Below are 22,330 nucleotides of genomic sequence, written 5' to 3' on the forward strand. Positions count from 1 at the left end.
TGTGACTGGGTATTGTGAAATTTCCGTACGTGGAGGTTGAAATATGTTGATTTTGAGACGAAAAATTTCGACATTTTTTCCAATCCGGTGGCGTCTTCGCTTCGTTACGGGCAGTTGAGTGTGTTGGTGCGCAGAGATGAACTTTGTCGTGTCGGAAACAGAGAGAACTGAGAAATCGCTTTGTTCATTCCATGGCCGTTAATGTATTGGTGCAACAAGTGGAGTGCGTGAGTGAAGGTTCTCTAGCAATGGAAGATGGCAGCTTTGTGGGGTGATGTTGGGGTGATCGCAAATTGAGCTCCCGGTGAGTTTGTTCCTGCATTTACATGAGAGTGAGAGCGTGTGCAGAAGAGAGAGAGTATGTGTGCTTCAGTGGAGTGGCATTGCTAGTGTGTGTATTGTCGTCATCATCATCGTCATCTTTTTTGGAAGAGTGTGTCTGGTAGACCGAGAAAGTCGGTGTGTTGGCGTGTCTGCTGCAAATATCCTCGGTGAGTTCGCTCCATGTTGAGCGTTGAAAGTAGGGATTGAGCTTTTAGAGATCGGTGTTGCCTGCTCAGATTATTTTTTTTTCTTTTTCTTTCCGTTCAATCGTTTTCGTCTGGAAGCAAAACGGTTACCACGAATGGCTAAGCTCGATTTTTATTATATTTATTTAAAAATTGTTAAATATGCTGATTAAGCCCATTACCCTAAAAAGATAAAAGTTTAACTAAGAATGTATTTTGAATCGGTCGTTTTAAATTACCTTCTAATTCTTACATTTAAATAAAACAAAAAAATAAATCATAAATTTTCACTCCGCATCACTGTAAAAGTTTAAAATTATGATTCCAATAATGCGTTAAATCATTTTTATCCTCGAATTTCGTTTAAACACATAATAATTTATATGAAAATTTTAACTTATCTTTACTCTTACAGTCGATAGCTTGAGTTTAATAGCAGATATGTTAAAACTGTGTTTAATCAGCATTGCCTTTTCCGGAGAAAATTATTGGTTTAGTAACACAACAGTCAATTTATTCATGCACGGCTTCGTCGCGTTGTGTCTGCCGTGTCTTTAAAAAGAATATCTATAAATCATGCATCTTTTACACTGTACAATTCGTACTGTTTAATAATTAAAACAAACTAACTCTACTTGATTCGCCCGTAATACCTTTCGAGGTATATCCTAGGGTTCTACCTCTCCTACTAACATTGAGTCCAAAACCACCCTACAAACATCTATACCACTAAGGTGACGTAGGGATCCTTGCGCACTTTAGATAGGTGTTTACTAACATTCCTTCCGCTCCCCAAAGGATAGCTTGGACCCGGCGAGGACCCCCTTATGCCCTGGGCTGTATTACACACTCATCAAAAGATGAAGACATGGTATCTCCCGTGTTGGATTATTGTTCCGGATGAGGGTCTAACACAACCACACCAAACAGTGGGATAAGCGTTGTGGAGCCATCCGTGGATAGGGCGTCCTGAAATGCTAATGCTAATGCTAATGCTAAATAATACCTCCAACTGTAATTGGACTAGTTGTTAAAATAACAAAAAATAATAACAAAGTTTTGTTCGAAGAATAACTAAAAATGTTACTAGTCTGTTATTACAATAACAATCTAATAACACAAAAATCATAACGTCGATAAACAAATCTTGTTATAAATTACATAAAATGTTATTGGCCTAGTATTTTTAAATATCAAAAAACGTTATTCTCAAGTTAATTCCATCTGCTCGGGTATGTGGTTGATGCCTTCCTCACTTTTTATCAACAATGGCTAATATGAGTGGTTTGGACACAAATTTCAGCTATTTTTTAGATTCAGAAAAAAGTACCTAGATATATCTTAAGTGGTCATAACTCGAGACAGGGTTGGCAGATCTTCAATGTTTTGGACTCGTTGGGAAGGTCTTTCATTCACCTAACCAACGATGGATTGGATGATGGATCCGGACATGGATTTCATACACATAAGTGAGATCCGGCTTCAAAAAAGTACATAAATATCACTTAAGTGGTCAGAATTCGAGACAGGGTTGCCAGATCTTCAATGTTTTGAACTCATTGAAAAGGTTTTTTGATTAACGAATCAACGATGTGTTGGATGGTGGATCCGAACATCGATAACATACATTTAAGTGAAATCCGTATTTATGTGAAAACACATTTTTTAAACATAACTTTTGAACTAGTTATTGAAACTTCAATAGCGATGTATGGAACCCTAAACCAAGTCAAATTCAACTGGTTCGATCAAAATCGGTTCAACCAGTGCTGAGAAAACTTGGCAAGACTTGGGCACATACATACATACACAGACACACACACTCATACACACACAGACATTTGTTCAGTTTTCGATTCTGAGTGGATATGTATATATGAAGGTGGGTCTTCGAGCTTTTAATAAAAAGTTAATTTTTAGAGCTAGATTATAGTCTCACCTTAGTGAGGAAGGCAAAAATCATTATAGCAATGGTCTTTTGAATAGTTTTTTTTTTCTTAATTTATTTATATGGATTTTTAACTTAAATAATTATGTTGTCATTTTTTTAAATGGCTGACTTTAAAATGAAGTAATAAAAAAATTCTACACAAAAAAAATCAATTCTCGTAATCGTGAATAAAGTTCACGAATGTGAGAACCACGAAGGAATTTATTCATGAGTATGGTGCATTTGCACTATAAACGTGAATATATTCCTTCGTAGTTCTCGCATTCGTGAATTTAATTCACGATTTCGAGAATTGTTTTTTTTTAGTGTATGATCTTTTTAAACATATTTCACTTTGGTTTGTATGGTATATTAAAACTTTTTTTTTTAATCATGAAAAAATAAAATCGCACATTTTTTAATTAATATTTTTTTCATGGTTATAATGAAATTGTATCCATTACTTTTAATATATATCTTTGTTTTGACCTCAAAATTTAAAAAAAAACCGTTTTAATACATTTATTTTTTTAGGAAATAATGTTTTTTTCAAACAGGTAGTTTTCAAAAAGTTTTAACTGTTTTTTTTTTTCATAATTGTCCTTCTTACCTCCTACATATTGCCAAAGACAGCATATGAATCATAAAATCTTTTCAACAGTTACAAAATAAATTATGAGATTTCAAAAGGTATGAAATGAACTTTGATACATTGAATAATTTGCAACAGAAATAACATTACAATTTTTCGATAAAATAAATGCATACATCAATAAAAAAAATCTACACACGGGCTGACGGTAACAACAAAATTCATGCCATTTCAATAACAAATACTGTTAAAATAACAGAAAATGTTATGGAATCTTCTTGAAAAAACAATTTATGCATAAGAGTTTAATAACAGATTATGTTATCATAAAAAATATGTTATTGGTCTGATATTAGTTTCAAGCAAAAACAACTTTGGAATAACATTTTTTGTTATGGAAGAATACCTCCAACTGTTATTGGAGTGATCGGATTAGTTGTTAAAATAACAAAAAATGATAACAAAAATTTGTTCGAAGAATAACTGAAAATGTTATAAGTCTGTTATTACAATAACAATACAATAACAAAAAATTTATAGCGAGGAATAACAAATCTTGTTATAAATAACATAAAATGTTATTGGCATAGTATTTTCAAATATCAAAAAAAATATTCCAAAGTTATTTCCGTCTAATCGGGTATGCTTTCCAGTGAGCATTTTCTTAAATTGACTGTACGTAACTATCTTGGCAAGAATAGGTCCGACTTTCAATTCAGCTATATTTTATAGTTTTTTTTGTAGGGTCATTTAGTATTCACCCAAAGGTGGGATCAAATGAGGCATAACATATTTTTCATATTAAATCTGACTCTGTTTTTTTTTTTTTCAATTTAGGCCGTTGAATTTTATGTCCCTCGACACAGACCAAAGTCGAGGGGGGGGGGAGGGGGGGGGGGGAAAATGAACCATTGAATTTACGAGCCATAGTTTCAACATTTGAATGAACAAAGTGTTTAAAAATGCATTATACACCTGCCCAGTTGTTTTGCAATCATCAGTTTCCATAATACCTAAGTATTGACGAAAATTATTTTTTTTGCAAAAAAAATAGTTTTTTCGGTGGAATTTTATAAAAATTCAAAATACTTGTAATCCAGCCCAAACATGCTTAATATGATTAGATATAAATGCAGAAAAATATGTTTTAGATTGTTTTAAGTTGATTTGACTTCTATTTTCATTAAAGTTTGGAAGATTTTTGAAAAAAAAAATTTTTTTGGCCCCTGATTTTTCGGACCAATTTTGAAGAAGGGTGGGGAGCGACATAAACTTTGAAAAATATTTGCAACGGCCTTATTAAAAAAAAACTGTGTGAAATAACAGTATTTATTTTTTTCAGGGTTAATACATCAATCGAGAAACAGATTTTTAAATAATTTCATAGCAATTTAGAAAAGACACCACGGGTAAAAAAAAATCATTAAAATAGAAAAATGCATTACAAAAAGATTTGCGAAAACGAAAAGAACTGTCTCAGTATAAACCTTAAAAAATCGGGCGTAACCAACTGAAATAAATTCCCATTCTGGCTAGTCAGACATTTCCGAACATTTCGAAAATATTGTCCAAGGTCGCTTGCGTTGCACAACTTTTCCTTTGCCTCGCCCAGGCAGTCAACCGATTTATTAAAACAACAAAAATTATTCCCAAAAAAAACCTCCAACTGAGATGCCCGCCATGGGCCAAAGGCTAAAGATTTTCCTTCCAAATTATGTTCTATAGACAAGAGTGAGTGCAAAAAGTTGAGAAACTAAGGTAGATGTCTCGATACTGGATTCCTTTGTCGAGAACGTTGTAATTTATGTTTAATAAAAACTTAAGTCCAACAAAAGGACATTCACCCTCCAAAAATTAAGTTGAGTCGCTGCCAGTTTAAGAGGAGGAAGACGAAAGTCCGCTCAGTCAGCAAACAGACGCAAACTGGGTAGATATAGTTGTACGCCCCAACCGAAAGGGTGCACTTAGTGATTGCGTTGACTTTTAGCATTTTTCTAGGGGGGAGGGAAAAACGGGTTGATGGGGTGGTGGCATCATGCGAATCAGTACGCTTCGGTGGATAAAAATAAAGAAGAGTTTGACCAGCAGCTGAAAAAAGGAAGGAGGAGGAAAATTGGCACAGCTTTTCCGTTATTTCTAGCCAGGATGACCTACTCAAGTGGGATTTGGTGTATGTATGTATGTATGTATGATCCCCATACCCGCAGGCAACTTGGTCCTGGAACACATGTGAGCGCTAGGTGAACAATTCGATCATCTTTTACTCCATAATCTGTACACCCACGTGCATAAGTTTTTTTGCACGAATTTTAATGCTACAAATACCGGCGCATAAATCAAAATAGTTTCCAGTTTCCCTCCCCAAGCGCCGGAAATTTGTAGCGGGTGTAGGGACACTTCGCATAGACGCCCTTGCTCCCATCACGTCACTGAGGGTATGGAGCGACGAGAAATTAATAAGCATGCCCCCCCAGTCGAACCTTCATTAGAGAAGCAGGCAATCCACAACTCACAGCGAACGACCAAGGGAACACCCTACCGCGTATATAATAAGGTTGGCGTATTTGTCTTGATTGTTATGAGAGTATGATAGAATAAGTGATAAAGTGTTTGGGTTGAAAAAAAAAAGAACGGGCTCACCAAATTTGGAATCGGATCCTGGTCCATTTCATTTTTCAAGAAATTTTGAAACACGAACTTCACTTCCGGCTTCCAATGTAAAGATTCTCAGTTTTAGGATTTGAATCGCTTCCAACGACGTTTTGCTTCTCCTGCTGCTGCTGGGGAAAGCTGACCGTGGGGATAACCGGAAGGAGCACCAACTGTTGCACAGGTTGATGATGTTCTTGAGCAGGTCCGGATCGGTCAGCATGCAATTTTTGATAAACTGGTCCAGGAAGTCCTGACGATACTTTAGCACTTCTTGTAGAAGACTTGCCAGTTGGGTCCGATCAGCTCGATCATGCGTTTTCAAAGTTCTGGATGGCAATCAGCATCTTTTGTCGCAGCATGAACGCCGATCGGTACAGCTTGGCCGTTTGCGGCGTGAACTGCTTCGTCCGGTTGACTGGAACCACTACTTGAGCAATTCCATCACGAACAACACCATTGACCACTGCACTGATTAGTTCCGGAACCACTTTTAATTTTTTGGAACGAATATTCATAGAAAAAGCAGCAGCGAAAAAATTTGACGTCTTTCTCCGATTGTAGACTACTTCGATCCACCTACTCAAGTGGGATTTGGTGTTATGAAAATATGATGATTTTAATGTGGGGGAAGATGTGTGGAGAAGCGGGGTTGAAATTATTATTATTGGTGCATGTATGCTAATAGAAGAACATTTTGGAACAAGATAAAAGGAAAATTCGGTCTGACATCAGCTTCGGTGCAGTCCTGAATAAATCATCTAAAATGATGGTACAACTCATATTTTTAGAAAGCTAAATGAAATTTCTCATTTCTTAAAGAATTTGCATTGATAAAGACATTTCTTCCATCAAACAAAACACGATAAAATCAACTATTTACGAGTTCCGCTTTCACAATTGTCATTTTATTTACGGCTATATCCCTCTAGCTACTAGAGAAAGTCATAAATGTAGAAAACTCAGACTGCATTCGTTTGGAAAAGTCACTTCCTCAAGAGATTTTACTACGTCGTGGTCGTCGTCAGTCGTAAGATTTACATATGAAAGCGGGAGGATAACTCCAAAAACAGCATGGCTTCTGGGCTCCCGTGGGGTGAACAGGGGGAATAGGAGAGAAGTGAGAGTGGTTTATTTATGTTGTGTTTTGCTCCATACGCACACACACACACACTGCTGAGAGAGAAGCCGACTCAACTCCGCCGACTCACTGATTTATGTGCACTTTTTCGGATTCGATGTCCCACCAGCAGCGAAGCACCAGGACATCAGCGTGAAGGGGGGTTAGGGTGGCTCATGCAAAAAAATTAAAAAATGTTTTCAAAAAAAGAACGAATTTTCATTTTTTTTTTTTTTTTTTGCTTTGCGAAACTGGAATCGGAAAGGATGTTTGACATTTCGACGCAAACTTTTAAAATAGTGATGGGTCACAACCCTTTGAACATGCCACTATTTGAATTGTTTTTTTTATTGCTTAACGATGCTAAACAAAGCCCCAAGAATCACTTCAGCTTTTCTTTCCAGTGGTCCCTTTGACTGTACCATTATTGAAGAAATGGGTTTAGAACTTTCTCAGGTTTACTAAATTAATGTTCAAGCTCAGGTTAAGGGGTTAAATACATGTAGAAAATCGCAAAATTTCATACTACAGAAAATTTATTGAATCCACTAAAAAGATGATTTTCAATCACTCCTGAAAGTTTCCTGAAGATATTTCAGGATTAAACAGAGTTAGAGACGATTTTAAGCTCAACATTTTGCCGTGCGCAAACCGGACTGTCAAACCTTCTGAGCGTTTTTCTCGAAACACCGAGTTGATTTACGGGTGCCACGATATCTCGAGATGGGATGGACCAAATTGGTTGAAATTCAGGGTGAAGACTCTCAAGATATATTCCGTGTGCATGACAAAGCCCGATTTTAAAATTTTGCATTTTTAAACAAAAACAAAAATTAAAAATTGACGATTTTTTATATGAAAAACACGAAAATATTTTTATCTTTTTTTAAAATAATCTTTTTGAAAATCGGCCTTCGTCATGCACACAGGACCGGTTTAACGAGTCTTCACCAAAATTTTGAGCCGATTTGGTCAAGGCAGTGTTGAGATATCGTGGCACCCGTTTTTTGAAACTGATAACTTCAAATAGCTATGTCTCGGAAATGATAAAGCCAAATGTCTTCAAATTTGTTTTGATAATAGATGAAAATGCATATTTTAATGCTCTGAAAACAGATTATAAATGAAACTAAGTGTGTGCTGACACCAACCTCTGACTGTTTTGGCGATTTACATGAATGTAACCCCTTAAATATTAAGTAAATAATCGTTTTCAAAACTAATGAAAACAATCCAAAATTAAATTTTAGATTGATCAGGCAAAATGCTTATAGAAGAAATAAGGGTAGAGTATTTTCAGCCATTTTTGAAAAATGTATTTTTTCAGGTTAATTGTTCTTTAGACTTTATTTTAAGTTAAAGTAAGCATGTGTTTTTTTTTTTTTTTGTTTGAAATAAACTTTTTTTTAACTCAATCTGCACAAGTTTAACTCGTTATTGCCCATTTTTCTTTTCGATTTTTATCCGAATTTCAAAGATCATTTAAGCAACTTTCTCTTCTGCGAAAAGAATACTTGTCATGTTAAATGATTTTCAACAATATTTTATTTATATTTTTTATTCTACTTACCACGGTTCTTAACGATAAAATTATCGAGGTTCGATAAAGGTAACGATTGTTCTATCGTTATCGTCGAGACTAATAATTTTATCGGCGATAATTTTATCGACAATAACAGACGATAACTTATATTTAAAATATTTCTAAAATTGACTAAAACCAACCTAATTATGTTGATATTTCAAGCTTCCTTTAAGTAAATATTTTTTTAATAATATAAATAGTGTCAAAGTTTAAATACAAAAAAATCACAAAATGTCGATTTTTTCAAAATGCTAAAAATTTCGAATTTCTAATATGGGTATCAAACGATTTGAAATTTTGAATGCATTTTCAGTGCTTTAGTTTTTTTTTTTTTTTTTCAATGAAATACTAATTTTTTTACAAAATACAGTATTTTCTCGAAAATGCTCAATTTTTGTAATTCACAATATGCGTATCAAACAATTCGAAACATTGCATGTACTTTAACTGTTTTAGAGTTTTTGTATGAAATACTCAAATTTTCACAAAATACCGTATTTTCTCGAAAATACTTCATTTTTTATAATATTGGTACCAACAATTCAAAATTTTGCATGTTTTTTTAACTGTTTTATGGTTTTTGAATAAAATACTAAAATTTTCACACCATACCGTATTTTCTCGAAAATACTAAATTTTGTATGATTCGCACCAATTCAAAATTTTGTATGTATTAACTGTTTTAGAGTTTTTTGAATTGAATACTAAAATTTTCACAATAGACCGTATTTTCTCTAAAATACTATTTTTTTATAATTTGTAATATGGGTATCAAATAATTTGCAATTTTGCATGTTTTTTAACTGTTTTATAGTTTTTGAATGAAATACTAAAAGTTTCTCGAAAATACTCAAACTTCTATAATTCGCAATATGGGTACCAAACTATTCGAAATTTGCATGCAATTTTAGTGCTCTAGAGTTTTTTTTAGTGAAGTACTTAAATTTTCACAAAATGCCGTATTTTCTCAAAAATACTCAATTTGCATAACTCGCAATATGGGTATCAAACCATTCGAAATTTTGCATGTATTTTAACTGTTTTAGAGTTTATTGAATGAAATACATAATTTTTCACAAAGTACCGTATTTTCTAGAAAGTATAGTTTTATAGTTTTTGAATGAAATACTAAAATTTTCACAAAACACCGTATTTTCTCGAAAAAACTCAAATTTCTATTATTTGCAATATGGGTATCAAACGAAGCATTTTAAGTGTTTTAGAGTTTTTTGAATTAAATAATTATATTTTCACAAAATACCATACTTTTCCGAAAATACTCAAATTTTTATGATTCGCAATATCTTTTTTAATGAAGTACTTAAGTTTTCACAAAATGCCGTATTTTCTCAAAAATACTCAATTTCTTATAATTCGCAATATGGGTATCAAACGATTTGAAATATTGCATGTACTTTACCTGTTTTAGAAATTTTTGAATGAAAAAACAGGTAAAATTTCACATCGTTTGCGAATTTTAAAAATTTCGGTACTCTCAAAAAATACGGTATGTATGTATGTATGTATGATCCCCATACCCGCAGGCAACTTGGTCCTGGAACACATGTGAGCGCTAGGTGAACAATTCGATCATCTTTTACTCCATAATCTGTACACCCACGTGCATAAGTTTTTTTGCACGAATTTTAATGCTACAAATACCGGCGCATAAATCAAAATAGTTTCCAGTTTCCCTCCCCAAGCGCCGGAAATTTGTAGCGGGTGTAGGGACACTTCGCATAGACGCCCTTGCTCCCATCACGTCACTGAGGGTATGGAGCGACGAGAAATTAATAAGCATGCCCCCCCAGTCGAACCTTCATTAGAGAAGCAGGCAATCCACAACTCACAGCGAACGACCAAGGGAACACCCTACCGCGTATATAATAAGGTTGGCGTATTTGTCTTGATTGTTATGAGAGTATGATAGAATAAGTGATAAAGTGTTTGGGTTGAAAAAAAAAAGAACGGGCTCACCAAATTTGGAATCGGATCCTGGTCCATTTCATTTTTCAAGAAATTTTGAAACACGAACTTCACTTCCGGCTTCCAATGTAAAGATTCTCAGTTTTAGGATTTGAATCGCTTCCAACGACGTTTTGCTTCTCCTGCTGCTGCTGGGGAAAGCTGACCGTGGGGATAACCGGAAGGAGCACCAACTGTTGCACAGGTTGATGATGTTCTTGAGCAGGTCCGGATCGGTCAGCATGCAATTTTTGATAAACTGGTCCAGGAAGTCCTGACGATACTTTAGCACTTCTTGTAGAAGACTTGCCAGTTGGGTCCGATCAGCTCGATCATGCGTTTTCAAAGTTCTGGATGGCAATCAGCATCTTTTGTCGCAGCATGAACGCCGATCGGTACAGCTTGGCCGTTTGCGGCGTGAACTGCTTCGTCCGGTTGACTGGAACCACTACTTGAGCAATTCCATCACGAACAACACCATTGACCACTGCACTGATTAGTTCCGGAACCACTTTTAATTTTTTGGAACGAATATTCATAGAAAAAGCAGCAGCGAAAAAATTTGACGTCTTTCTCCGATTGTAGACTACTTCGATCCCCGGTACTCTCAAAAAATACGGTATTTTGTGAAAATTTTAGTAATTCTTCAAAACAAACTCTAAACGGTGAAAATACATGCAAATTTTGGAATCGTTTGATACCCATATTGCGAATTATAAATTCGGTATTTTAAGAAAATATGAGTATTTTATTCAAAAAACTCTAAAACAGTAAAAATACATACAAAATTATGAATCGTTTGATACCCATAATTATAAAAAAAATGAGTATTTTCGAGAAAATACGGTATTTTGTGAATATTTTAGTATTTCATCAAAAAAAAACTCTAAAACAGTGAAATGCATGCAAAATTTCAAATGGTTCGAAACCCATAATGCAAATTATAAAATTTGAGTACTTTAAAAAAATACGGTATTTTGTGATTTTTTTTAGTATTTATACTTTGAACCTTACCATATTATCAAAAAACTATTTACTAACAGGAAGCTTGAAACCTCAAGATAATTTGGTTGGTTTTAGTCAATTTTAAAAAAATATTGAACATAAGTTATCGTCCATTATCGTCGATAAAATTATCGCCGATAGAAATATCGTTATCGTTATCGAACCTCGATAATTTTATCGTAAACTACCTTGCTAATCATCAACTGACGAGAGCAGGATAGACTTTTTGTTTACACTACGACATTGGCATATTTAAATACACCCAAACGGCGGTCGCATGATTTTGATGCATGGCAGCATGAAAGTATATCAGAATCTGCATGAAAACTGTCCTCATGCATTTTTTGCGATATAGGGGTATGACATTTTTGCCCGTTACCGACAATTATCGACATTACCGACGGCAGATGGATTGTATTGCAGAAAAAAAAACCTTAACAGAACGAGGATTGAACCATCAACTTCTAGGTTGCTGATCCGACACGCTACCACCGCGTCATGGACACTTGATGAATGGTGAGGGACAGAGCGCGAACATAATGTTCTCTCTAGATTGTTGCTCGGGGACGCGCCAGCATTCTATGTGTTGGTGAGAACTGCAGATCGCTGACGTGTTTACACGCGGGCAAAAATGTTCTATGGGCTTGCTGCAAAAAATGTAATAAAATATAACATTTTCTGCAGCAAATTCACTGTTGCAGATTTTGAGATATATTTTTCGTTTGGGTGTAGTTTTGCTTGACTTTCTGGATGTCAATCATCGCCACATCGATATTTCTTCACCTGTCAATGATTTCTCAGGTCCCTTAAATGTTGCATAGACATTTTGCTTTTCAAAACTGAGCTCGGCAAAAAAAATTAAATAAAAATATTCAAAAATTTAGCCAAACAGTGTCTCAACATTGGAATGAAAAAAGTGATTTAATTTTTTACTCTGGTTTAGTTTTTTTGCAATCATTATTTTCAAAAGCTTCAGATTTGACAAAAAAAATAAGCAAAAAAAAGATTTATGTGGTTTTGTTTTTTTTTTTTTCAAACGTCCAGAAAAATCGAGAGGAAAACATGAAAAAATAACATGATAAAATTGAATCTAAACGCAGGGGAATGCATTTTATATAAATTTCAACTGGTTTCTCTTTAAAATCCATTAAAATTTCACTTTTTGCTGATATTTTAAGAACAAAAATTAGATGAAAAAGGGATTCTCGGCATTTTTTTAGATCGAATTCCTCAGAGGCATGATTAGGTCGCAGAGTGTAAAACTTATGGTAATACTAAAAAACAATAAAACCGTAAAATATTACAAGAAATATTTTCTGGACATAGAAAAAAATCATACAGGTTTCAGCTGCGTGATTATTTAAAAAATGCCATAATAAGCATGAATGCGACTTTCTTTTAAATCAGTTCGTTTTATTTCAAAAAGCACCACCATAACATCCATTGTCAGAGTAGCTTATGCTACACAACATTCATAGTCGTACAAACAACCATGCCCCTCGCACACACGTGCTCTCGTGCCGGACATCCACCATCAAATTTTGTGAATGAAGCAGAATCCATACAAAAAAAAATATAATCTCAAAACTAGCAACGAATTCAATCCCCAAACGAGAGAATGAGAATTGGCTCGGAAAATTCGCTCTCCTCCACTCGCTTTTTCTCATTTTTCTCACTCCCGTGGGGGGATTTTCCAGCTGAAAGCAGCAGCCGGAGCCGGAAGCTCTTGCAGCGAGGGATCATTTTCCCGACCCAACGAGCCATTCCACCAGAAACATATGACTTTCTCTCGGCTTCTGGGTCTGTTTGTTTGTTTGCACTTACTTTTTTTTCTTTTTTCGGGTGGGATTTGGATGCAGCTGCTGCCGCCGCCGCCGGCCGGAAGGAAACAGGTCAATGGGTTTCTCGGGTGGGCTTGGGAGTGATTTTCCCTCTTTTTCGTGTCCTTAGGGGGGTGAAAAGGGACAACACAAGTTGACGTTGTTTATTTGAAGTAGTGTTCACAGCATTTTTCTTCTCTCCTCTTGGTAGTGTTGTTGTGTCTGAGCTGAAGTTTCTAATTTTGTATGCTATTTTTTTACTTGTTCTGCCGCAGGTTCTTTGCTAATGAGGTGTTTTTCATGCTATCACTTTGAAGTGGTGCTTTGAGTGGAATTCGTTTACTTTCCTTCATTGATATTGATATTTTAATGTTCAAAAGATTTTTTTTTAAATTATATTTGTTTTATTTTCACAATTGAAAACAAATATAGTTTTCCCCTGGTGGCCAATTAGCAGCCAGTTTGGGCAGCCAACCATAATCCGGCGGTGGTCCCTCGGAGGACACGGTGCCGTTGATTTCGTGTGCGGCATCGTTGCAAGTGTTTTCCCGCCCATTAAAATGTCTGAAATATACTAGGCGGTGAGAGTAAATAAATAGCGAGAATGATAGAGCAAACGCCACGGGGAGAACGCAACGACTGCCGCTGTAAACCTTTAACCATGAAATAGTGAAATCGTTTCATTTAGGCTACACGTGCGCCACTAGGTGACTACACTGAATCATCACACTCAAAATTGGCTTTGGCGACGTAAAAAAAGGGAAAGCACGGGAAAAGAAAATTAGATCTTTTCAAATTTAAAACAATTTAAAACAGTTTGGAACTTTTCAATAAAATTAAAGTAAACCCATCAGCAAACAAAAAACAAGATTTTTATGCATTATTTTTAAATACTTTCATGTAAAACAAAATCTTTAAAAATAACTTGTTTTTTATCCAAACAGGTGAATTTTGAAACAAGAACAGGTCTTTGAAAATTATATAGGATTTCTTTCCAAAATGTTAAATGTGTTTGTTTATTATTCAAACATAAACTTAATGTTTATTTACTTTTTTATATCAAATGATTAAATGATAAGTTTGTTTGAGATCAATTTCAGTCGGGATTGGCGTTCTTTTAAACATTAGCACTCAGCAAGAAAAAGTTGATTTTTGGAGTGTTGGAAATTTGGTAAGTTGAATATAACCTCTTTTTTGAGTAATATAATCTATAGAATATTTAAAAATGTGAACCTGATGAATATTCACCAGATATGATGTAAATACATCATTTTCTGATGCAATATTACATTTTTTTTATTGACACAAAATGTGTTACCATTTTCTGATAATATTACCTTCTTTTTTCTGTGCAGAGTAATAAAGCATTTTCATACACAGGTTTGAAACCCATTGTAACGATTTTATTTGAGATTCAACATGATACTAAAACAGTACATGGTTTTATTCAGTGTTTCATAAAAATAAAACTCAAGAAATTTCAATTCATTTAGAATGAAAATTGTAATTTTGAGTGCAATAACCATTCAAACGTTTTAAGTTTCAGTTTTATTTCGATTTTAAAAAAAATCCATTTATTATAATTTTGGCTGTTTTGTGATTTTTATATAAATTTTTCAGTTTCTTTTTCATCTAGTTGTTTGTATGTTATTTGACATTTCGCGCTATAAATTACCAAATTTACATATACTTATGTATGCAATAAGTTAAACTACCTTACTCATCGAATTCAAAAATCAATATCTTGAAACTGAGGAGATTTTTTCCATATCTTTATTCTTAACTCTATAATATTCTAAAATGACTTCATCAAATTTATTATTGTCTACCAAATCGAAGAACTAAAATCAAACAGCCATAAAAAATATCATGTATCATGTTTTCGTTTTGAGATCAAAATTTTCTAATAAACAGTTTGGAAATTAAAAAAAAACGTTGTAAAAATTTTAAAGCAAAAAGCTTGTATTTTTTTAAAATAACCTTGTAAAATAAAAAAATACACAATATTTTTTTATGAAAATTTTTGTTGCAGATGAAACAAACAAAATACCAAGGTTGTTAATCGATATAATCATTGTCGATAATAATTATCATCTAATGATCTAATGATAATGAAAATTCTATCGGCGATAATTTTATCGATGATAATGGACAATAACTCGTTATTTTAATCTTTTAAAATCGAGGAATTAAATTTTCAATGCTTTCACTAAGAATTTCGTTCCTTGAAAAAATAATAAATTTTTAAAGTGTGAATACTAAACATTGTTCACAAAATACCGTATTTTCCGAAAGTACTAAAATTTTCATAATTAATAATATGAATAGCGAAATTTTGTATGCGTTGAACTTCATTAGAGTTTTGTTTTTATTTTAAACTAATATTTTGACAAGTACCGTATTTTTCGAAAATATTTAAATTTCCGTCATTTGCATTGATTTGCACGAAATGATATATTGTATGCTTTTTTCAGTTTATTAGAGTTTTTTGGAAAATATTAAAATTTTAACAAAATACCGTATTTTTCGAAAATTCTCAAATTTTCAAAATTTGCAGTATGGTTATCAAACAAAGCGGAATTTTTAATGCCTTTTCGTTTAATTAGAGTTTTGTTGCTAAAAACTAAAATTTTCACCAAATTTATATTTTTTTTTTAAATATTTTTGAAATGTTTGATATCTTTTGAAAATTTTAGCATTTGAAAAAACTATAAATTAGTGAAAATCGAACAAAATTTTTCTACATATTTATATTCCCATGTTAAAAATCATGAAAATTTTGGAACTTTCATAAAAAAATGATATTTTGTAAATAAATTTTCAATTTTCAAGAAACTATCTAATATTTAGATAATGAATTTCAAATTTCGCTTCGAAAATTTGAGTCATTTCGAAAAAAACGGTATTTTGAGAAAATGTAAGTTTAAAAATTTCAACTAAAGTGAAAAGCATACAAAATTTTGCTTCATTTAAAACCCATTTTTCAAATTTTGAATAAAAAATTATTATTGAAAATGCATTATTTTGTGATAATTTTAATCAAAAAAAAACTCCAATAGAGTAAAAGCATACAAAATTTCGCTTTGTTTGATACCCATTTTAAAAATTTTAGTATTTTCAAAAAAATAAGACAATTTGTGAAAATTTTATTTATTTTTTCAAAAAAAACACTCCAATAAAGTGAGAAGATTACACAATTTCGCTTAGTTTGATACCCATTTTTCAAATTTAGAAAATTTGAGTATTTATGAAAAAATACGGTATTTTGTGATTTTTTTTTTTGTTGTAGTTTTTAATTTTTTTTTACTTTTTTATGAATACACTGTTTGACGCAAAATGTCTATCCGATGACGATTTGAAACTTGATATAATTAAAAACACCCACCGTCACGAAACATCAGTAAATGGACTTTGGATTCGTAATCAGGGGCTAACATAACCCCTTAGGACAAAGTTTCTCGAAAATCGCAAGAGGTCAAAGTCACTGCTATGTAAGTTGATGGATGCTTAAGTTCACATTTTTTTTTGTTCAAAACATTTGTTAATTGTCAATATTTTTCTAAATTTCTCTCGAAATTAGAGAAAAAAACAAAAATCATAAACAGGGGTATTATATATGATAAACATGAAATAATATCTTTTTTAAAAATAAACTTTTTGAAAATCGGCCTTCGTCATGCACACGGGAACATTTTAACGAGTCTTCACCAACATTTTGAGCCGATCTGGTCAGTGTTGAGATATCGTGGCACCCGTTTTTCGGAACTGCTTACCTAAAATAGTTATAATTTGGCAAATATACAACCAAAATCTTCAAATTTGTTTTGTGAATAAATGGAAATTCATATGATAATGCCCTGAAATCAGTTTAAAAAAAAATCAGTATGTGCTCAGACCATCCTCTGATATTTTTGCCGTATTACATGCATGTAACCCCTTAAGTAGGTATAAATTAACAGGGTTGTCAGATCTTCAAAATTTAAACTTGAATTCTTAAAATCCGAATAAAAAATGTTATACAAATGATGCACTTCTTAGCCAACTTAAATAAAATCAAACTTCAGAAGTATTCTCTTTCATCTGTAAGAATTTCCAATTCTAACTTCTCGTGCACACTTGTCCCAACATACGCTGACTGCAATCAACACTCGCTGGTCCTAATGTTGCAGCACTGGAGCAACATCGGCAGCTGCCACCAAATCAAACTGATGACGCCTAGAAGCTACTACTGCCACCGCCACCGGTGTCCGTCCCCAAATCCCAAATCCGACATGTACCCACCCTTCGTTTGCCAACTGACTTGTCCTACCACACGACGAGCACCCCAGCACAATTCCACAAAACATTTAACATGCGAGAGAGAGACCCTGAGAGCGAAATCGCCGCCGGGCAGAGAGCCAACAGCTTTTTTCAGAAGAGAAGAACCGACCCGAACCGACGACGACGACGACAGATAGCTAGCTAGACTGGCACTTGCCACTCCAAGTTCGGACTAGCGTCAGACTAGTGCAGACACCAATCACCGACCGACCAAAACCCTAAACATCCCGCGACGACGGTTTTCCCTTCTAACCTCAAAGTCGAAACGCGCGCGCTACGACGTCCTGCGAAACATAACCTCAAACGAAAAACGAATTCCGAGTGCCCGCCGGTAATTGGTGATCCCCGAGCAACGGTCCATTTCACCCCGTAACAAACGTGCGCTCGTGTTTCAACGGTGTGTGTGTGTTTTGCTGTGAAAGCGCCTGCAAGGTAGGCAAACCCCAAAACACACCTTCGTGCGTGACGTGACACAGGCCATTAAACGGTGGAAGAGGAAGGGGAGGGGGTAGTAAAGAAGTGATAACGTAGTGCTCCGGAAACGAAAGGGAAAGAAGAACGGATAACCTATCAACACCAACCCCCGGCGACAACGACAACAACATCATCAACGAACGTCAAACGTGTTAGTGTCAGGTTAGGCAGCGTGCGCCTGCAAGGTCTGCAACCGCCGTAACACACATGCGAAAGTAAAAGAAGCCCGAACTAATCTGCTGCCGCTGCGAGGATGCTGAACTGTTTGCTTGAAATGTCAACCTGATGTCCTCAGAAAATAAGAGTGTGTGTGTGTGTTTGATATTAAGCTGTGTGTTGTTGTTATTGTTGGGGCCTATTTTGGGCGGGTGAACTAATTTTCTAATTTTCCCCTCTGCTGCAATCCACCACCTTCGAGCGCTTTTTTTGGGCCAAAAACGATGAAGTAATAACAGAACCTGCCGACTGTAGGACAAAGTGTCGTGGTCTCTCTCTCTCGTTTTGCTATTAATATTGGATTAGGGTGGGAGAAAAAGAATTGTTTGTTTGTTTACCTTTGGATTAGACTTATTTTCGAAGGTTGTTTAAAAGATACCAAAAGATGGTCAGATGAAAGCTAATAAATATTTTCTCGTATTCGATCGACGTCGCATTTTCTTAAAAATTTAGTTTGCTACCAAATTATATTCCAAATTTTGAGCAAAATCGATCGTTAGAGCGTTGCGATGCGTTGAGATTCTTTTTCTACCTTTTATTTATAACTTTATGCCAAATTTAGGAAATGCACATATCTTCGGCTGTTTAACCCTCTAATTGCAATTTATCTTGTTTCGTTTATATTTCATTCTGATAGTATTTCGACGCTGTCTTGCTATCTTGTCGTACGTCGCTTTTTGACGTTCCGAGAAAAACGCGTTTTAATGTTTGACCTTGAATAACCAAAACCGAGAGCACGCAATTTGAACAATAACAAACACGTTTTGTTTGGTTGACCATTCTGGGCATTGTTCTAAAGTTTGGTTGAATTTGGTTGCTGGAGTCCCGAAATATAATTGAAAATGTTTACGAGCTCGTACCTGTGTCAAACACGTTCTGACCTGGAATCTCTTTGGCCAATTTTCACACTTAGTGGGAGAGAGAAAGCTGTAATTTTTCAACTAAAACAGCATTTTTATGGAAGAATTTTGTTCGATGTTCCAAAACAACTAATATTCTTGGTCATCCATGTGAAAAAAGTCTTTGAAAATCTCAAAATTGATCGAAAATATCAAATTCTTGAAAAACATGTTTGATTCATTTCAAATAACCATGCGGGCAATATGCACCCCAACTTTGGGGCAAAATGCAACACAACAACGGGGCAAAATGCACCGGGTTAAAGCAGTTTTCACTAGTCACCACTAGATGACACCGCTGTTTTTACAAAGGAGCATCACACCGGTGCATTTTGCCCCGATCACGCTTTTTGTATAAAATTTAATTAAAAATACATTTTTTAATGTTTTCTGGACTCATCTATCTAATAAATAGGCTTAGTTATTTTTCACGCTCAAAAATTGCAAATTTTACGGGGACCTGCATTTCAAAACAACAAATTTCACGGAAATATCGCGAAACGAGAAAAATATTAAAATAACTATCAAAATGTTACACCCAAAACTGGCAGCGCTAGTCCGAGAGAATGATGGTCTCGAGTCGAGAGAATAGTGGTACCATTCACGGACGCAGAGAACACAGCTCGAGATGGGCGATAGAACTATTCTCTCGAGGTTCATTTGCAAAAAAAGTTCATCCGTCAAACAAAAAACCAAAAGTGTCGACAACGGGAATCGAACCAGAGACCTTTGACAAACCAATCCAATGACTTAGCTGCCTCGGCCACCACAGCTTGGTGACCAAGGAGAAGTCAGAAGTCAATGTATGACACTTGTTGGAGATTTATTGATTCAACTAACGAATGAACTCATTTGTTATGATGGTGTGAGTTGGTACCATTATTCTATCGATTTTGGCACTGAGCCCTCAATAAATTTTGAGAGAACGATTATCTCGACTCTGAATTTTGGGTGTATGTTAAACTTGCAGAATCTACTTTTTATGCTTTATTAAATATTGTTTTCAATAAACTTGAAAAATCTTAACTTTCAACGTTTAACGTTCAACGTGACACAGGGCCGTAGCCAGGATTTTTGTTCGGGGGGGGCTTGGGTGCAAAAATTCAAGGAGTATAAAAATCAGCAAATCATTTATACCATCACTTGGTTTGTGGTATAATTATTGAGATGAATTGTAAAATTTTAATGTAATGTATGCAAAAAAGTTTTCCAAGATTTTCATATTAAGTTATCAATGTATTTATTGAAGAAACTCGTTCGTCATTTTTTTTCTTTATTTTACCAGCTAGTTTGTATTAAAGGAGTAGAGAAAGTGTTTTTTAACATTTTCTTGAATTGTTTAATTGTAATCCAATTTCGTGATAAACGTCGCTAAATTTAAAATATACTTAACTTGAATCAAATTTTTGAAAGCATAATTTTTTTTTAAAAGAAATATCGATTTATCTAACCATAAGTATTATGTTTTCTGTATTTTATACTGAGAGAAATTTTAAACCGTCTGGATTTACATTTTCAGCTGTGTGATAATTGTGATGGTTTATTTAACATTTTTCATTTTTTCTAGCACAACATAAAACTCATAACTGGAATATTTGTTTTTCTTAAAATTTTATAAACAAACTTAAACAATGTTTTATTTTAATTGTTCTAAGCTATTGAAGCCATTTCATATTTTGCAAAGCTCCTGGTGCTCTCAAAAATAAATAATTTTAATGAAATACAAAAATATAATCGTTGAAATTTCAGCTTCTGAAGTGTCTCCATGGCAACAAAAAAATTACGTCGAATCTCAAGTTTACATCAACTGAGTTTACATGTGATTCATTTTTTCCGTGTCGAGTAAATTCACATTTTTTTCTGTGTAGGCCTATAATAAAAATATATTTGAAGAAAAAAAATCAGTGCCTGTGTTTAATTTTAATGTGTTAAAAAATTTAGATAAAATGTATTAAATCAATTTTTAACGCCAAAATATTCACTGGAAGAGTTGTTAATAATGCATATGTAACCATTTTTAAATGCATATGTAACCGTTAAAATTTTCCTCGATTGCATCAAACATTAAAACGAATCATGTTTAATTTTAATATTCCGACTAAACGCCATTTTCAAATTCATTACTCATTGTATTCTGAAAATTGGTCCAGAATTTGAGCAAAAATAAAATTTTAAAACATGACAAAAAAATTTAATCAGATCTCAATTCTAAAGATAATTTTTTAATAAAATTTTAATCTATATACATGTTTAATAATTTAGGATTGTAACCATTTATTAAAATCGATGTTTGTTCAAGCAATATCTTGACTCTAGGAATGGTTTAGAAATTTTATATTTACGAAACGTTGCTAAATTAAAAATAAAGAAAACTTTATGTAAGAATTCATAAATTGATTAGTTTTATCCTGTAAATCTAATCTTAGTCTGCACTTGAATTCAAACATACCAATATTCGAAGCATCAAAAAAATAAGATTATTAAAACATAATTTATTGAAATGATTGAAAATTATTTTTTTAATTACTTTATTTAAAAATGATAAAAAATGTTTTTTATAATTTAAGGATTTTTTTAGTTGTAATTATTTTATATTTTTTTATTTATTTGATTTTTTTCATTATTGGAATTTCTGATTTTTTTTAAATTATCATGTGTTATTATCATCTTATTTTTTTTTTTTTAAGTAAAGAATACTTTATGTAAGAATTATTAAATCAATTACATTTTTCCTGTAAATCAAATCTTAGTCTGAATTTTGCTACAAGAACTATATTTTACTTTCAAACGAAAATTTTAAAAAATGTCCTGTAGTACGGAGACTCTTAAAACTCCATACAAAAAAATCTCAAGGAACGGTCAAGAAAAGGTTTACGAAAAGACTTCTCTTAAGCGGTACGCAGCTGAAAAGGAACAGAAACAAAAGCGTCGTTTGATATTTCTTCGGGAGCAATATGTGTTGATGAGATTTTGATTTGTTTATTTGGATGCGACTGAAAATAACGTTTGAAAATAATGTATTCGCTTAAATAATATTGAAGAATTGCCTCATGAAGCTGACTATCAAAACGCTGAATCTTAAAATGCTGAAATAAGGGAAAAGCCATTACAAAAATCACTTAATTTTCTGGTAAATATAAATTAATTTAGGAATACTAGAATTCAAACATAAAAATATTTAAAGCATCCAAAAATTAACATTGAAAAAACATAATTTATTGGATTTTGAATAACTTAATTTTAAAA

At 33.5% G+C, this 22,330-nt stretch overlaps 1 protein-coding gene across 6 annotated transcripts in view; it reads left to right on the forward strand.

The window, feature by feature from the left end:
• The window catches only part of LOC6054536 (four and a half LIM domains protein 2), a 278,680-nt gene that overhangs the window by 155,857 nt on the left and 100,493 nt on the right, over window positions 1-22,330 (forward strand). For 2 of the 6 annotated variants that reach the window (XM_038262088.1, XM_038262093.1), the window contains exon 1: window positions 17,650-18,120. The exons of 3 other annotated variants lie outside the window; for them this stretch is intronic. The gene's annotated coding sequence lies outside the window, so the exon portion shown is untranslated. Of the gene's footprint in view, window positions 1-17,649; window positions 18,132-22,330 lie in introns of those variants that run through there. One more of the 6 variants, XM_038262094.1, reaches the window with a different exon arrangement.

This window comes from Culex quinquefasciatus, chromosome 3 (assembly GCF_015732765.1).
Source record: "Culex quinquefasciatus strain JHB chromosome 3, VPISU_Cqui_1.0_pri_paternal, whole genome shotgun sequence".
NCBI classification, from domain to species: domain Eukaryota; kingdom Metazoa; phylum Arthropoda; class Insecta; order Diptera; family Culicidae; genus Culex; species Culex quinquefasciatus.